General features: G+C 45.6%; 1 non-coding gene across 1 annotated transcript; it reads right to left on the bottom strand.

Annotated features, from left to right (window-relative positions):
* Window positions 1-15,147: 15,147 nt before the first annotated feature.
* Window positions 15,148-15,221, bottom strand: TRNAN-GUU (transfer RNA asparagine (anticodon GUU)). The gene has a single exon. It is a non-coding gene; the product is annotated as a tRNA-Asn (tRNA).
* Window positions 15,222-17,357: the final 2,136 nt, after the last annotated feature.

The following is a 17,357-nucleotide window of genomic DNA, read 5'->3' as shown; positions in this document are numbered from 1 at the left end:
AGAAACCTGCAGACCCTGTATCCAGAATAAATATATTATGCCATCCTCATAAACATTCACTTTTTGAACCTTTTCCAAAATTCACCAGAACTCATACTAGTTTTCTTCTTGAGTTTAATCACTGTGTTTAAAGGCTTGTAGAATAGTTACCCAAGGAATTTAGTGAAATCGCATCATTTTAAATTGTAAAGTTAGATTTGACTAGTCACTGGAATCTGACTGCAACCCTTTTAGCCCAGCATTAAAAGTTAAAAGAAAAGCCAGTGGGCTTTTAACATTTATTATTTCTCTCCTTACCACAAGGACAACCCAGAGCATGCCTGCTGGTGGGGCGCCCGTGGTCTCCAGGAGAAGCACTGCTTCCCAAAGTGTCCTTCCTGTGCAGGACGGTCCTGGCACACGCCATTGTCCATCTCCCATCTGCAGCTGACTTCCAGGGCTGGCTGCTTTCTGCATCAGCGAGACTCATGACCTCACATACAGCCACCTTCCTCTTTGACATTTTGACATCACCATTTAAAGGCTGTTTTTATCATGGCAAGTTCTTTACAGCTGGAACAAAGCAGCAGTACAGGTTTACTTCTTAGAAAGCACATTTACTGAGCATCCTGCAACCAGTCAACTCCTCATCTGTGGAAAACTAATGGCTTACGTCCTGGGGAAGACAAAGGATTTGTGGCCAGTTACAGCACAAATCAAGGAAAAGGAAAAACCCTACGGAGCTTGTTGCTGATACTGGCAGCGATTGCAATTAAAGGTGCATGAAAGCAGTGATACGAGTCAAGAATCACCAAAGAATGGAGTATCAGGTAAACAAAGAGGTAAGACGGGCCTGGGGTTTTTTTCAGAGAAAAAGAGAGTATTCATACTGCCCTCAGGCTGCTGACCAAGATGCCCCTATACAAAGATTATATATTACTGAAACCAAGGGAGCGGGAAACACAAATCTCGAAATATAAATACCTCACAGGCAAAGACAGGCAAGCTCCCTTATGCATCTACCCACCTACACAACAGAGTAATCAAGATCAATCACCTCCGCTTCAGCTGTCACACACAGAAGGACAAGGAGCCTGTGGTCCTGCCACAGCTCACACAAGCTCCAAAGACGCAGCTTGAAGGTTTTGGGAAGTGGACAGCATCCACAGGCTCTGAATGAAGCTCTGAATGAAGGAGGCACCACTGCCTCCTTCCAAGCATGAAACCACCCAAACCCTCTCCTGGCTTCACGGGAACCTGACACAGGACAGCTGACTACATTTTAACCAGGAAATCCTGGTATCTTGGCTTTTTGTTCTGAGTATGGCCAGAACTGCTGCTGCTCAGCTGAGCCGCCAAGGGCTGCTGCATGCCTCCACCTCCACTTTGCTCCAGCAGGCACGTTGCTGCTGGGTACCAGCACTGAATCCAGCACACAACACAGCAGCAACAGCTATTTCCAGTTAAAAATTGGGATGAGGTGCCCCTCATGAAATAACACTAAAATTTTCAGAGTTCCTCATGGGTTTTTGCCAGACTCCAGCCACAGCAATACCCAGAGAGTAAAAGAGGCAAGTTCAGATGATACTGCCAGCCTCTGGGGATACAAACCAGCTTCTCAGGAGAACACCCTAATCATTGCCCTGGACGCTGACGTACAGGGGTCTGTTCTTGCATGAAGCCTTTCTTACAGCACCCAAAGAGCTTTCAGGAGTAGCAAAGTGAGCAGAGGTGTGCTCAGGGGCTGCAGCTCACCTATGCACCGCGAACTCAAATCCATGGAGCTGGGCTTGAGGCTTCACGTCTTCAGTAACAATTCCATCTTGAATTAGCATCTGCTGGAGTTCACTGGTTTAATCCGATAAAGATAGTGGCTGCTTGAATTCCTGTTTAATGCATAAGAATTCTACCATTCTTCAAACACAGCTTTAGTCTCTGAGTCTTTCTCCTCTATTATTTTGGATTCCATTTTTAATCGATGAAATAAATTATTAATTTTTTAAAAATTACTAACAGTTTTAATGGGACATGCATCATAAAGTACTGTTTCCTGTTAATTCAGACTACTTTTTTCAGTTTGTTTTCAAAATATTAACAATTTCTATTAACCAGAGACATGCAGAACTCAAGTTGCTGAACTAATTTTAAATACTTTATTTTAAAATGATGCATTTTACCTTTCTATAAATCTGATTTGCCAGGAAAATGCAATAAAACAAGATTTCCTACAAAGTACCTCCAGGAATCATTCTGGCTCTTTCAGCTGCATTTTTAATGTTAATAAGTGTAAGGTATTATGGTCTAATTTAAATTTAACCAAGCACATGCTTGCTAAAATTAACATTGAGAATTCTTAAAATCAACATTATTTTTTTAAAAAAAGCATTGTATTTTTAACTTCTAAAGTTACATTTAAAAGCACAAGAAATCCAAACTGTAGACGACATGCAAAACCATATTAATTCATGAATACGTTATTTCTAATGAGAACAGGTAAACTAATTCTATAATCATATTTTGAGGTTATCTTTTAGCAAGCATCCCTGCCCTTAAGACCAAAACTGTGTCTGAAAAAACTTAACAGTAATTCATGTTGACATCAGTAATTAGGACATTTTCATGGAGATATTTGTCATATTGTTTTCAGGGGCTCTGATACCAAAAGAAAGAATAACATTTAGTGACAATGTCTGCCTTTTCTATTGCCCTTCAGTATGTTTAACAACAGCATTTCTGAGCACTGTCATATAGCTAGACATACAGGAGCTATGAAATGCACTTACAATTTATTGCCTGTAATTAATTACACTCACAATCCTTTACAAGGGAAAAAATTGTACCAATAAAATGGAGACCTTTTAAAAAGAACTGTGTGTTATTTCAAAATGATAGGCTTCTCTGGCGGTTTCACTACTGTACTTTGGTTAAAAAAGTTCTTGTTCAAATAGTGAATAGCCTGGGCCCGTCGCAGCTCTCCTGAGAGCTCTGACTTCAGGCTTGCTGCGAAAGCTGCGTTCTTCAGCAGTGATGTTCAAACACCCAGGATTTTGTTGCAAGTCTTGGTATTGCTGTGGTCTTGTCATTTATTTTTTTTTTTAAGATTCTGAGCTCAAAGTGAACAGATTACATGAAAAATTCGGCTTCCTTTTAGGAAATGTATTTCCAGCTTCACTGGAGAAAAGGTTGAAAAATATTTTTTGTTAAATCTTAGGGATGCAAAAGGCAAATAAAACCAAGTTTTTACATGGAGATTTTCTAGGCTGATATGTTGGGTTTGTGTCCTGTTTCATATTTGCAATGCTCGACATCAATGATATTAATAGTGGGATTTTATAGCAAATGTTAAACCCTGCAGAAAAGCAGTCACCCATCAGAACCAGGAGAACCTTTACAGGTTCATAGAGCTGAGTTCCTCCTGCATCCCTATTAATAACCATCTACAAAATCCACCACATATAAATCGTTGTGAAACAGGGAGGGGATTAAGTATAGTGAGGGCTTTGTTTCAGTGGACTTGTTCAGTGGAAAGCAAAATGGCAGTATCAGACCCACTTACTCTAGAGAGTGAATTGCGACAAAAGCACGAAATATATTTCCCAAAGGATTTTTGCCTTTTTTTTTTTTTAATCTAAGGTTATAATTCATTTTAAAATGTGATTCCTAACTTCCCTAGTGCAAACCCTGGGCAATGTCAAGCCCCGAGCTGTTGTCCTCTTGAGTCTGTAAACAGACAGAATTAAACAATAGCATCCCTAAGTGCGAACTTTCTCCATTCATCTTAATGGACTGTTAATTATGACCACTTAAATGCCCACAGTGTTAACCCTTTCACCGCTGACTGCATTTCACCCAAAAGGGCAATTTATAGATGTTGATTTAGCCATAGGCAGGTAGATGCAAAACTCACAATCGATATACAGTTAAATGGACTAAACGATTAATACAGTTGTGAACATGGATTACGCAGCCAGCTGAAAAATCTAATAATCATCTTCTGAAGTTTATTATTTTCAGGAATTTGAGCAAAATGATGCTTTCAGTGTCAACTCTGCAGTGTAATTGTTTGAGGGTTTTAGAGATTCAAATAGGATGGTCTTGGGTTTGCAGTGCATTTTCATGTAGCATAAAGGCTGGTAAAGTGTACTTAACTGATCGCCATTGCACATCCTACCTGAGGTGGCAATATGTCATGTCAGGATATAATAAGGTTAGTTGACTTTTTTTGAGGTTCAGAAATGTCTACAAAGCTACATAAGAAATGAAACAATTTATTTTAAAACCTAGGTAAATCTTGAAAAAATTGTCACACATTTTATTTATTGCTGTCTATAGGCTGATATAATTAATGAATTAACAGCTATTACAAACGTAATCAAATTTTTGGACACAAATATTAGACACACACTTTGGGGGGGGGGGGGGGAATCACAGTGGTTTTGAGGTATTTAACAGAACAGAACAACATTCGGAGTAGAGTCCTGACAGGAATTATATTTTTAATATTGTATGTACTGCATAAATAACTACTACAAGTATCTGAATCTAATTAATTTTGTACTATTAATTTAAGATCTTCAGAAGTTCTAGGGCTAGTTTCTTCTCTCCTGAGCAAACGGATTTGGTATAATATACACAGACTTAGATTTCATTAAGTCTACCCTGTTCCCCACATTCCCACTGGCACCCCTGGCTATTTGAGGAAAGCCTTCTAGCCAAAAGGGTGCATGTCCCTTTCTCCTGTCCACACCACAGGTTTTTCAGTGGTTCCTTCCATCAGATCCCATGGCTGCTTCATGCTTGCACAAATCCCAAATTGCGGCCAAGTAGATATATTACCAACCCAACCCTTGCCTACAATTTAATTTTTAATACCTGCATTACAGCAGCCACCCGGGGGTATGCAGGAGGCTGGCTAGCACGGGAAAAAGCAAGAGTCACAACATGCATAACACACAAACCCCTCTTACGTACTTTGTCAGTCTGTGCTGGTGGTTACAGCCACCACCGCTGCACTGCTGCCGGCCACCCCTGCAATGGGGATACTCATTTTCGCAGCGTAACTCCAGAGTACATGAAGCAGCCAACACGCCACTCCACAACGACTGGAAAACAACAACGGATCTGCCAAGTAAAGCAGCTCTGAACACAGAAACCATTTTCCAAAACACTGAGAACCCAACTATTTGTGCTCAAGCCTGTAGTCTGTTTTCCCCATTTAAGTGCTTTAAGGTATCGATTATTTATTTTTTAAATAAGAAGTAGTTGTAAATGAGCAGTCAGGCCCATGTGGTCAGCACATAACAACAGTATGAGGGCCGGTGCATTGGGTCTACCACCACTCTCGAGACCCCCCTGATAGTTACCATAGAGATAGTAGGAGCCACAAAGAGCTTCGATCACATTACTGGCTGGGAGGGGGTCAATTTGTATGCGCGAGCCCTGCTGGGATTGAAAGAATGCAGAGGAGGACAGGAAAGATAATAGAGAGAAAAATAAGTGAAGGGGGAATACAAGAAATGGGAAAAATGGAAGAAAGGAAGAAAGGAAAGGAGGAGGGAAGAGATGGGGGAGCAACTAAAGGCAGTGAGGGATCTCAGAAGCAAAAAAAGGCAGCAGAGACCAAGGGGAAATGCAGAGAGAAGGAGAGAGAAAGCGAGTGAGAAAATTCATCTTGCGCAGACAGCGCTCGTGTCGCTGCCCGACAGGAACCGCTGCTCCAGAGGAGCTAAGCCAGCAGCGCAGCAGGCTGCAGGACCAGCAGGGATGGATGGATGGATGCCTGCAGCACCTGATCCATGCCAGAAAAACTGCTCCAAACACACAGCAGAGGAAGGAGACAGGATCACAGACAGGAAAGGTGGATTTGCTGTCATATACCCATGGGTGAACAGTCTGAACATGGCACTGATTGAACCAGTGCCAGAAAAGCAAACAGGTTTCTTTCTTCTTTGGACTCCTCAACCCAGGGCACTGAGGGCTCAGGGATGGACAGGTTTTACCTCTGACAGCAGTGACTGCTTGGGGCTGGTGGGGCTGGAGCTTCAAGAGCTGCTCTGGGTCTCCAGAAGAGCCACAGCAGCCTCCACAGCCCCAACGGCTGTCTGCTCACCTATACTTACCCTGTTGCAACACCTTCAACAACACTGGAATACCTTTCTAAACCAAGACAACACCTAGGTTCATGCTCAAGTAAGGCTGAGGAGAACACTTTGCATGACTAACTACATCAGCAGAGTATCCAAAATACCAAACCCCAGAAATGATCCTTTATGGATGTTTAAGTGACCACTGTATTGTTGCAAAAATCTGTTATTCCTCTGCAGATTAGTGATGGTGAGGCCAAAACCTGCTTGTCTGTCGAGAAATCCTAGCAAAGTCAGAGAGAGAGAGAGGTAACAGGATTCAACACATAATCAAAAATAGTTAAAGAAAAAAGGTCTTATTTGGTGGCTTGTTCATTGGCCCTGTACCTCCCAAAAGGTAAGGGTAACAAAGAATGTCCTGCTTTGCTGGTGTCATCAATGCCATAGTGTCACTTCGTGCCGTAGCAGCTCACCTTGAAGGTCTTCTCAGGACACACACAGCTTCAGAGCCTCTTGCTGGTACTCAGCTTCAGTGCTGGGGTTTCAGTGTGTCCGCAGAACACCCCAAAGGCTGGCAGAACGGCAGACTGCTGTACCGTACCATAGCTTCATGGCTGAGCAACAAAATAATTTTTCCTGAAGAGAATGACAATTTGCTCAGTTTTTCTAAAACACACCTTCTTTTCCTAGCGGGAGCATCACAATACTCCTCACCTTCAGGCCAGCCCATTCAGCCCCACAACACTGGGACAACATCCCCTACATTCTCTTAGAGAGAAACAGATTTAAATATGTTCAAGTGAAAATCAGCATGGGTTTCAGAGATAATTCCCAATTGCCAATAGCACCCAGTGGCCTGACTGCAATATCATGTGCTCAGTATATTACACAGACCAGCCTAGAACTGATTATGAAGGTGTGGGGTTTTTTTTCTAATGAATTAATATTTTTTTATTATTCCACTTTTCAAGCCAGCTGTCAAACTGACCATAAATTAGGTTTCTCCTTTGCATATTACCACCAAAGTCGAGTTACCCCTGAGATCAATGGTATTGCCTTTGAGTTAAAAGCACACAGATGTCTGAGTAACAGTAAAATTACTGAAGTATGTAAAAGCCTCTAGAAATGCTGCAAAGCAGCTTTTCTGTATATAGCAATGTCACCATTTTAAGTCAAATACATTGTGATTTTGGCTTAAAAAGCCCTCCAAAGAAACACAAACTAAATTGAAAACACTTTCGCTTCAGAGCAATATACTCTCTATATAAAGCTGTAAACTATAGCATGAAAATGGCAAGTATAAAATTGTGAAGTGCCTTTGTAGGAAAACCCAAAGAGTTTTATGTGCAAGCTCCAAAACTGTCCCATGCATTAGAGCTATTTTTTTTCATGCAATTGATAGTACAAAATAATTTTGTACCATTTTGTGTAGAGATGGTGTCAGCCCAGCCACAGATACACTCCACGATTTCAAAGCCTGCTTCCAGCCCTTCCCCTTCCCTTATCATCACCACACGTGTAGGGAGGGGAACCTCCAGTAAGCCAGTCCAGTAGTTTCCATCCAAGCCCAGCCCAGCCCCAACAGCCTCAGGCTGCTGAAGTCATTAAGATTTTTATGAACATCTACTAGCCAGATGAGTCCTCATTTCCAAATCCCTTACAATTTTTTCCACTACAAGAAAACTTTCCAAAAGCTGGGTAATAGGCCCCAAATGGTTCTTTCGGCACTCATGTGAACTGGAAACTAAAAAAAAGTCCAGCAGGTATTTTGTACAAGTCTCTTAAATCTTGAAAATTAGGATATTAATTTTCTAGTAACAAATCTTTGCTGCAGCTAATCTTACCTTCCTTCCACAATAAACTCCTAATTATTATCTTTCCAGCCAGCATATCTGTGATTTTAAAAGTGCATGATGTGACAGCAGTAAAAGCAAGAGCTGGATCTCAGGACTGAAAAAAGAAGATCCTTGTTTGTAAGCTCTCCACAACATGATATAACGGAACAAGTTACAAGCTGGGAGCAAACTATTCATACTAGAGAAGTCAAGGACAGTCACCGCCGCACTCTGGGGAAGCTCCACCATCTGTTTGATGAGACCTGCACTGCCCAAATGAAAATGAAAGTGGAAAAGTACTTTTTTTTTTTTTTTCTTTTTCTTTCCTCATTTTAACTTAGACCGGGTCAAACCCAGAATCCATTACTAAATACTAAAGCCAAATGAATAAAACATTTTTGCAGATATTTGTATAAACTTAGAACTTTGCACATCATTAATTATGAGTTTTATCTCTCATTTATACTGGAAGTACCTCAGGGCCCGGCAACCCTGTGAGGCCCTGAAGTACCAAGCACAGACCTTTTCTGTATCACTTTCACTCTGCTGAGGCTAAGCAAATCATGGAGAGTATATGTGAAGCTAATGTTTGAGTTTCAGAATATTTATATCATGGAGAGTATATGTGAAGCTAATGTTTGAGTTTCAGAATATTTATATCATGGAGAGTATATGTGAAGCTAATGTTTGAGTTTCAGAATATTTATAGCACCCAAAAAATCCCCAATGTCAGGTACAGTATGTCCTCAAATAAAACTGAAGACCTGAATTTTGAATAGCAGCTACTTGTCACTGCCTATTCTCAATCAAGCTGTAGAAGAAGAAATACTTACAGAAGCGATCTGAACAACACATCCGTCTGAGAAAACCAGAAATGTTTGCAGGGAATCTGTAAAAAGAAAAGGAGACCAAAGCTGATCACTTCAGTTCTTCTGCCATTTTACTGCATCACTTTACAATTATCTTTTAGACAGCACAATAGATTTAACTGCCCTGATTTCCAAACAGATACATTTACAAACAGCCCTCAAGTTGTTACACCAATTATTCCTTACCAATATATGCACTACTCTAATAAGCACTTAACAGTTGTTTGCAGAGCCTGGTATGGCAATGACCCATCAAGAAAACAAAAAAAACCAGAATATCCTGCCCATTCAGAATATAACATAAAAACACCAGTCCCTTTGGCCTCAGTTACCTGGAAGTTCCTAGGTACTCCTTGCCTTCTGGAAGGTGTGGATATGAGTATCCCCACACCTGTCCCTGCCTGTTTACTTATTAAGGTGCAATCTAGCTCTCTGGTTTTGTCACCAAAGCTATGATGATGACAAAGGAATATAACACCAGAAAAAAATTTCTGAGCCCATCACATGTAACAATGCCTTAGGTATATGAGGACAAATGTACTTATTCTTTACAGGAAAAATGTACTGTTGTTTCTCTTCTTGTGAATACATTTTTTAGGCAAAATATATATTTTGAGTCATAATTAAAAAGGCACTTTTTAACTCACCTGCTTTGGCAAGTGGGTAAGTTAAATTCATTTATTTCTTCTATTTATTTCTACAAAATTCCTTTGTCCTTCACATTTGATGGACAAAATACAGAGTTTTTCCCACAAAATACAGAGCACCCTGTTTCCTCCCCGGAACCCTACATACCTTTCCCACATAAATTGGAGTTGCATGGCATTAAATGCAATTCCTTAAGCTTTCAACAAATTTGATATGGCTTTCCTCTCTGGGCCCTAGAGCAGTCCTCACATTCCCAGTATTATTCAATCTAGCTGAAATCTTCCTGCTTCTCAGATAACACTAACAATTTGAGCTGAATGCTGCTTTCATTTTTAGAATAAGACCTGCCCATTAGAAGCCAGCTCCTGCTTTTCTAGGTTATTGATTCTAGGCTATGCAATTTTTTTATAAACATGTTTGTAATTTTAACCTCTGATGGAGCTTATTTCCATTTTAGTAATTTTGCTCACTCTTCTTTTCACAAATGCTATTCTTTTGAGATTCCTACATGCTCCAGTTGAAAAAATGACTAAGTAGCTGCTTGACTTCATAGTGGCTTTTGATCCAAACAGTCTCAAGAAATGCTTTACAAACATCAGGATGCCTATGAAACAGTTGCTAAATATATTTTAATGTATCAATCCACGGGGGAAAGTATGGCACTCAGAAATTCAAGCAAAAATGTTCAGATACAGAACGTAAAGCTATAGCAAGGTACTGAAATAATCAGGAGCTGCATATGCATTTGAGGTATATGCATACCTCAAAATTTCCTTGAAAAATTAGAAACTCTAATTCCTCAATAGGAACCTTATCCTTGGCAATCAGGATTAGAAATGTTGCCCAAATTGACATTAAAGAAATCAGTAAGTGAATAAAATCAAGCAGTTCTGCCTTGGCATCCTGTCCTTTAATCTTCAGACAGTGCTCTCCGGCCATCCCTGCGTGGTTCTTATTAGCTGTCTTTGGCTTTTGAAAGTGGGTTGTTTCTGTGGAGCTTATCTGCGGAGGAGTAGGTCCAAAGTAAGCAAACAGCGATGAGGAAATAAATAAATAAATAATGCCAGGGAAAGAGCCTTTCTGAGCCTGTGTAGCTGAACCACTGACTTATTGTCTCTGCTCTCACCACACACACCCCCTGCAGTCGGTTGTTCCTTTTTAAAAAAAAATAAAAAATTATTTTTAAAATTTGGGAAGGCCTAACCAGCACTAATAGCCTCACAGTTCTTAGTAAAAAAGGGAAAGCTGTTTTGCAGTTATATGAAAACAAAAAGCATCTGAAATCAGCATGTTGTATTTGTTTTCACCATCAGTTTGGGGAGGGGGGGAGAGGAAAGAAAAAAAATAAAGACAGCTGTTAATCCGTTTTAGTAAAAGTAAAAAAAAAAATCCTGGGGACTTTCTAAGCCTAATTTCAGCCTAGAGTGATTTTTATGACCAAACAATGAATCCTTAGAATAATTGGTTTGTATCATGAACACACAACCACACAACCAACCCTGAGCCCAGGGCCTGATCCTATTTCCAGGGTTATCGGCAGGAATACCTCCTTCAACTTCGGTGACAGTAACAACGTACGGGATTATTAAAAATAAAGAAAAAATCTCTACAAACGTGTTCTGGCTGAACACAGACCGATTGTTTACGTTGCATAAGCTCTGAAAGTGTTTTTGCAGCATTACATGTGACTGCCATCGATGGAAACAAATCGATACAAATCGCGGGTAAAAAAAGCACCAGGATGTAGGGAGGTTCTGATTTCCAGAGCACAGTCTTCAGCTGATGATTATTTATTGCCCCTGCACGCAGAGGAAAGGCTGCGGTGTTCTTTCCAGTTTCGTTGCTTCGTGCCAGCTGAATTCTACGAGAGGGATGGTGTTAGAAATGGAAGGCTACAGTAATGTTAACTATGCTGTTTCCCTCCAACATCCATTTTGTTCCAAAGAAACACTTGCCAGAGATTAAAATATTCAAGATGGCTGTTTTCTGCACCCTTTCTGCGAGCTCTACAGTTTTTCGTGCCTCAAATACTCCGGGTCCCCGTCTTTATTAAGACTACGAATATTTTATCCCCCACCCTATCAACCTCCCCAGTCATTAAATATTGGCGAAAGTTCAAAGGGGGCTGCTTCAAGCCCCCCCGCTGCCAGCCCGGACACCCGCGCCGCCCCCCGGACGCCGCTCCGGCTGGATGCCGCCCCCGCACCGCGGCCCGCCGGCCGCAGGCAGGCGAGGATGCGCCGCAGCCGGCGGCGGGGCGGCCGCCCCCGCGGGACACCCCCGGCAGAGCCGCTCGGCCCCACCGCCCGGGAGCGGAGGCAGGGCCGGGGCAGCGCCCGGCAGCGCGGCGGCTCCGCGGGCGGCCCGCGCCCCGCACCTGGACTCCCGCGCGGGCCCCCGCCGTCCCCTCCCGGGCTGCCACCGAGCAGCTGCGGGGCGGGGCAGGGCGGCCGACGGCCGCGGCGGGGGCCGGGGGGGCGGCGGGGGCCGCGGCTCCGCTGCCGGCGGCTGCGGGGGGGGCGGCTCCGCGCGGCCCTGGGGGCGCCGCCGCCCCGCCCGCTGGCAAGAGGCGGTGGGAAGCCCCGGGGAGGGGAGGGGGTGGCACGGCTCCCCCCGGCTCCCACGCACAGCCGACCTCTCCCCTGGGGCTTCCCCTGGCGGGGGCAGTGTTCTTTTGTCCCCGCTTGTCGCGGCCCCCCCCCCCCGGCCCCGAGCAAAGGCGGGGGTCGGCTCTGGCCGGAGGCGCCAGCAGTGCGGGTCGCCGTGCTGTCCCCTCCCCCCTTCGCTGCGCGGGACGCGGCGGGGAGGGGGCCCCGCACCCCCGGGCAGCGCCGCGCTCCCACGAGCTCCCCCCCCCCCCCCCCCGCCGGGCAGAGCAGCGGGCGGGGGCGGGCGGGCGGCCCGCGGCGGCTCCGCGCCACGAGGTGCCGAGCCCCAGGCGGAGACCGCGGCAGAGCTGTCCCCTCCGCCTCGCCTCACCGGGGGCTGCCCACCCGAGCCGCCGGGCTGCCCGCGGCCCCGGCCCATCGCCCGGCGAACAAAGAGCCGCGGCGCGTTGCGGGCTGCGGGGGTTTGCCCGGCGCCGGTGGGCACAGAAACGCCCGGTTGTCCGGCTGGGGGCCCGCCGGGGCCCTCGGGCATCTCGGCGGCGGCTCTTCCCCAGCTGCGCTACAAATCGGTTGGAATACTGGTTAGAAATACGAACTGGAATTCAACTCGGTGTTTGTTAGGAGGTCACTTTGAATATGTCAAGTCTTTTTCCTGAAAGTCTCGGATGATGCCGTTCCTTATTATACTTAACACAGCGTTTATCCTGAACTGCATGTAGAGAAATGGATTAACGCAAGAACTGGTTGGTTTCTCTGGATGCATTGCGCAGCTATGAGCAGCTTTTTTTTTTTTTCATGATTGAGAGCTGAAAGCTTCACTGACCTCTAAAAAAATTTTACCTCATACAAAGAAAGCTTCGATTCCCTATCTTCTCCCGAAAATGTATCGGGTTTCCCGTTTTCCACAACCTTAATTGTAATTAGTTAGCGAGCAGATGGGATGAGGCACTTCCCATGCACGAGCTTTCCACTTCTACAAAATGAGTTTATCAAGCATCGCCTAAACGTCGCTTTATATTATTGAGCCCATGATGTGCATTTGAAAGAGCCTCCTCCTGCACATACCTCGCTCGGGAGCACAGCGTGGATGCTCACATACCGCATCTCTTCTAACAGGTTTGCTGGTGTACATTTGCACACCAACGTGCAACAACTGGAAGGAGCGTTAACAAACCTCGTGGTCAGGAATAGTCACCTCTATAAAACGCATCTGTGACTCGCTAAGAAAAGCAAGATTTGCTTTATGGGGGCAGAACCGCTTGCCCTTCCTCCCGAAGTATCAGTTTGGTACAGCCGAGCTCCTAAATTGTTACTGCCTTTCCAGCCATTGCTGCTTTACACTGACATGATCAATTTTGTTGTTGTTGTTGTTGATTCCTGTCAGCTCTTGACGTCTGCCTGGTAGCGAGGCAATCCAAGCACAGGCAAATGCAGATTTTAAATTTTCTGTCCCCTGTGAGGCTTGGCTGGCAGGCAGCGAATGCAGCGCTACCAGGCTGAATTCATCCTCTTGCTGCAAACAGCACGGAAATACCAAGAAGAGGATTTATCTCAATTACTCTGGTTAAAATAAAAATCTCCTGATCACGAGGAAATATTTATGGGTTAGGTGTTGCTGATGGCAATCGGTGGGTCCTGCAGCCAGCTGCACCTACCCTGATGCTAAGCTCCCGGCTGCCAGTTTTTCAAAATGTTTTACCGAAAAGATGAGGGTGATTTAAAAAAAAAAAAAAAAAAACAACAACAAAAAAAGCCAGCGAACTGCTGCAGATAGAGCACATCAACGATTTAGAGTTTATTATTTTCAAAGGATTCTTCGGTGTTTCTAAATACGTGTCTTTTCTCCGGTACCTCAGCTAGCGAGGGCCGTATCTTGTCATCAGTGGTACATCAGTGGCACAGCCTGACCTTTAAGAGGGCTATATCGTACTCCTTATGCAAAACAGGAGCGTTGCAAAGGCAGACCTGTGCAACACAACTTCACCGGGGAAGGGGGCATTTTTAATACGAATTCTGTTCTCTATAAACCGTAAGTAGACCCTCGCAAGAGTTGACAGAAGTTGCTCCGGAAGGCAGCCGCACTTCACGCGGCCGGAACGCTCATTGAAACCAGCTCACGGGCTCCGATGCGGCGAAGGTGCCAACTTCTAATTGATACGTTTAGGCGAAGCTCCCAACGCACTTGCCTTTAACATTCATTTATGCAAAGCGGTTTGGTGCGGGCAGGGCGAGCCCGGCGCGGCAGCGCTGCCTGCCAGCAGGAAACGGGCCTGGAAACCCTCCCGCTGCGGGCGGGGGGATCCGCGGGGGCACCGGGGGGCCGGGCCCTGGCGGCCGGGCCCCGGCAGCGCGCTGGGAGCCCCCGCTCCGTGCCGAGGCTTCCCCCCGGCGGCTTCAGCGCCGACCGGGCAGGGTGGGCAGCCGCGCAGCCTTCGTCCCTCGGGAGAGACGGAGTCTGCCTGGGTGCCTGTTAACTTCTGCGCTAATGGGCACCGGCGACAGCGGCCACGGCCGTACACAACAGTAATTCTAACAGCCCTCCTCGCAAATGGCATGCCCCTCTCCGAGCCCCGGCTCTCCGACGGCGCTAGCTCGAGTACTGCAGCGCTGTACACGCAGCGCCTCCTGAAGCAAACCCCGGCCGCTCGGCATCATCGTTAATTATCATCACGCAGCTCAAACAAGATCTTTTCCTCTGCACCTTCCCTCGCGGCAGCGCGTGAAGAAACTCTGGTCCCCGCCCGCCTCGGGACGGAGCCGCAGCCAGCCCCTTCTCGCCCGCCGGCCGCGGCGCTCAGCGCAGTGGGGGCCGCGGGGACCCGCACCGGGGGACGAGGACAGGGGCTCGGGGCCCCAGCCTCTCGCGGCGCTGGGGGCCGGGCGACGCAGGCCGGGGCCACCTCGCCCCGCAGGCGACACCGCTCGCTGCCAGAGCTTGGCGCGGGGGCCAGCTGCCTCCGCCGCAGCTGGGGCTGCTGCCGCGCCGCGCTCCCCGCCGCGGGCCCCCCTGCCCAGAAACACGCGGCGCCTGCAGGGCCGCCGGCGCTAATCTCACATCCTCCCCCGGCGCACACGCACAAAACGACGGGCGCTGCAGGAAAAGCGGCGAGCCAAAAGGGGAACCCGTCCCTGGGTGGGCTCGAACCACCAACCTTTCGGTTAACAGCCGAACGCGCTAACCGATTGCGCCACAGAGACTGCCGCTGGGTACCGCCTCCGCCGCGCCGCCCATGTGCTGCGGCGCCCAGGCCGGTCGCGCGCTCCGCTGCCTCCGTCCTGCGGGCCACCGCGCTGCGCGGTTGTGCGTGCGAGTCCCGGCCTACGAAGGGCGAATCTTGCGAAATGCTAAAAGAATATGAAAGGCTAATTCCCGAGATCGTTGTTCAGAACAGCATTCTTTTTCTGGGGAGTAAATTCACGAATCAGAGTTAAAACAGCTTCTTCTTGGCTGCTGCTAATTCATTCGTTACACATGCCAGCCAAAATGTAATTCCCAAATATCGTTGAAAATTTGCCCTATTAGTATATTTAAAAGGTAATTTAAGTGACTGCAGGGAATAGGTGGGCTGTTTAAAACAGACAGCATCCCCATCCAGGTATGTAGGTAAGTTATATTTACCTTTCCAAGTGACTGAAAACAGCCGTGAAGAAAAGCTGACCTTCCTATTACTGTTTCATTGAAACCTGCTTCCCACATTACCTTACAGTAAATCTACACCCACAGCCCCACCAAATACAGTTTTCACATCCAAACATAAACAAATGTTTTCCCCTTTTCTTTCACAGACTAATACTGTTCGAATCTCTTTGAATTCTTACTGTGTCAGTTGCTTCACATTGTCCCCATGGCTCCATGAAGTTCTGCCTGATGGCTCCTCTGTCTGCTGAAAGCCTTTGGAGTCGAGCAGGCACACAACACCTACTACAAGGATGAGTACTAACTCCTTTCCAAGCAGATGTGGGGTATCTCCTAGCCTCTGCCCACCCAAGACCAAGGCGGCCCAGGTCACTCCTGAAACCAGAGTCTTCAGCAGAAGAAGAGCAAAAGCCTGTTACTCCAGCTCTCATATTTTGTACAATGCCTTGCTCTTCAACACCGTAAGACTTAATTTCTCAGCCCAGTGAGTAACTTTAAGCTGACCCTTTATTATCCATAGCTTAGCCTTTCCCATTTTTCCAATACTTTGAAAAGAGCAACATAAATGTCACTATTATCACAGTACTGCTCAATTCTTTCATTGTGTATCATTGGTACCTTACTGAACTACATCTTTCAAAACATGGAGGAGAAAGACAAGATATGCAAGCCCTCAACAGTAATTAATTATTTTAAAGATTGTTTTTTGGGCCATCATGCCCACTGTGGCATGCTTTCCTACCCAGACCTCTGCTATTCTCAGTCAGAAGAATCAGTTCACAGGCTGGATCACTTCTATTTTCTCTGTGTAGGAGGACAAGTAAACAGTCCTGTGATTTTACACACAAGCAAATTATTTAGTGGAAATACCAAAATTCTGGTCTGAACAAAGGCGTAACACATAGAGCAGTAGATGAACACTTGGGCATGGATTTTGGGCCCTGAAACATTTTACTTTATACACATAAATATTCCCGTTAGTTTTAATGAATGTAAACTTGACTGTTTTCAAAATCTGTGTTGAGGCCAGATCCAAAAATGGACTTTCCTATGCTGATACTGAGCACAAGCTCTGACTTCGAGGTGTCTCAGAGAAACACAGCACCTGGCATTAGACGTACCAGACTGCCTATTCAATGTGTCAGGACAGCTGCAGGAGAGTGCTGCAGGTGAGGCTACAGAGTCATTTGGCACCTTTCTTCTCAGCATTCTTCCTCACTGAATCTCAGTCTTCCATTTAAAGTCTTACAAGGTAAAAAAGAAAATAACGAGAAACATACGCAGAAGTGAATGTTACCTCTTCAGCTTGAAACCAAGAGATCAGCAAAAGATCTTAACATGGATGACTTTCACTGACTGTTGAAGCACTAACCAGTGAGCCACCATAGCAGAGAGCAACATTATCTATCACTGCTCTGCAAATGGAAAAGATTAGCTGTCTACCCTTAGGAGAAGGTTTCTGACTTTATCTTCAGTAGAAAGGAAGAGGCCGAGTGCTGTTTAAGGCGTTCAGAAACCAGAAAGGGCTGCTACTTCAGATTAATCGTCCTCCCTACCAGTGTTTTTTGTTCTTTATTTCTGGACGGCTCTTTTTGTTGATAGGCTGTTTCTTGCGAATTGTATCTGGAGTTGCCAAGTTTTTCCCAGTATCTAGTGTATATAATTTAAATGCCATTATTGGATTCACTAATTATGGA

This window comes from Falco cherrug, chromosome 4 (genome assembly GCF_023634085.1).
Source record: "Falco cherrug isolate bFalChe1 chromosome 4, bFalChe1.pri, whole genome shotgun sequence".
Classification (NCBI taxonomy): domain Eukaryota; kingdom Metazoa; phylum Chordata; class Aves; order Falconiformes; family Falconidae; genus Falco; species Falco cherrug.
Note: the sequence above shows the minus strand (reverse complement) of the source record. Positions and strands in the feature narration are given on the sequence as shown.